We start from the raw sequence: 1,493 nt of genomic DNA, 5'->3' as shown, positions 1-1,493 counted from the left end.
GAGAGAGAGAGAGTGGTGTGTGTGTGTGGCCAGCTCAGCCCACCAGGGGGCGGGGCTGGCTGGCATGTGGTGCTGGGGGATCGAACCGCGGTCCCTGATGCTTTTGCTAAGCTTGTTTCAAGTAGGTGCTCTAGACCACTGAGCCATCTCTCCAGCCCCTATTTCACTGTTATTAATTTTTATTTATTTTTGAAAGCTTCCTGAATTTTAAGCACCATTGTTCAACTGGAAGTCATATATGTTCTATTTAGAGCAGTTGTTTTAATTTCCAGATTCTAAACCAACATTATTTTTCTCACTGATTTCCTTTCACTTTTTGCTTTGGTTTTACAGAATGTAACTTATGCCAGTTTTTTCCCTGTGCCTACTAGAAATTACTTCAACTCTGAGCTCCTTGTCTTTCTCCTCTCCCTTTTGCATCCACTCTAATTACACCAGAAAAGTCATTATTGAATATAGAAAAAGATGGGAATTCTGTGGTGTGAAATTTTGCTTTTCAATAATTTTGTTTCATACCTTATTACTCCGAAGCTTTGGTGCATGTACATTTTACATAGTTCCACAGTGAACTACTGCAAGCCAAATGAAATTACCAGTGGGTCATAGGAATATAAAGTGGGGAGGGCATTTTATTCCATTCTATTTTCAAAGTTACTTGTGTCTAATACAATATGACCTATGTCAAGATCGACTCATTAAAAGTCTATAGAGGAACAGAGAATTTTGTAAATGAATGTGTGTGGCCTGGCATAGCATGACGCAGCATAAGGAGTTAACTCCCTTTTGGAAAATATGCATCATGTTCCAGATCAGTGGTTGTTACAGGCCACCCATATCATCTCTTCACAGCTCTCATGACTTGCTTTGTCTTTCATTTACCCTGTTTCTTAACAAGATTAGTTTACTGTCCTAGAGGGCTACACATACGGTGTGTGTGTGTGTGTGTGTGTGTGTGTGTGTGTGTGTGTGTGTGTGTGTATTTAGTACAGGGTCTACAGGATCTCACTACACAGCTCGGACTCATCATGGTTCTCCTGTTTTCAACCTTCCAAGCACTGGGATTACAGGCATGCACCACCATACCCAGTCTCAGTAGTCTCAGAGCACCCTGGGGTCAGGGCCGGCATGGCAAATTGGGTATCGAAACCCTGTTCCTGGATCTGCGTGAGAAGGGGCAACACATAGTTTGCATCAAAAACTCTATGGTCTTCCATAAAGAAGGGCTTTCAGGTCAGTCTGAGCTCTGGGTGACTAGCAGTACGGGGTAGGAGAAGACTAGCCTATTGGACCAGCATCTTACCATGAAGCCCTCTACTCTAGCCATGATCTGTAACACTGGGTGTGCTCTGAGCCACATAAACTGACTGAGTCCTAGTTCATCTTTTCTAACCAGCCATCTACCCCTTTTTTGTACATGTGAGTATATAAAATAATGTGTGTTATGGAAATTAGTCTGTATGAAATGGAATTTAGCTGGAAACATGAGAGAGGGA

This window comes from Octodon degus, unplaced genomic scaffold (genome assembly GCF_000260255.1).
Source record: "Octodon degus isolate 3935 unplaced genomic scaffold, OctDeg1.0 scaffold00007, whole genome shotgun sequence".
In the NCBI taxonomy this organism is placed as follows: Eukaryota; Metazoa; Chordata; class Mammalia; order Rodentia; family Octodontidae; genus Octodon; species Octodon degus.
Note: the sequence above shows the minus strand (reverse complement) of the source record.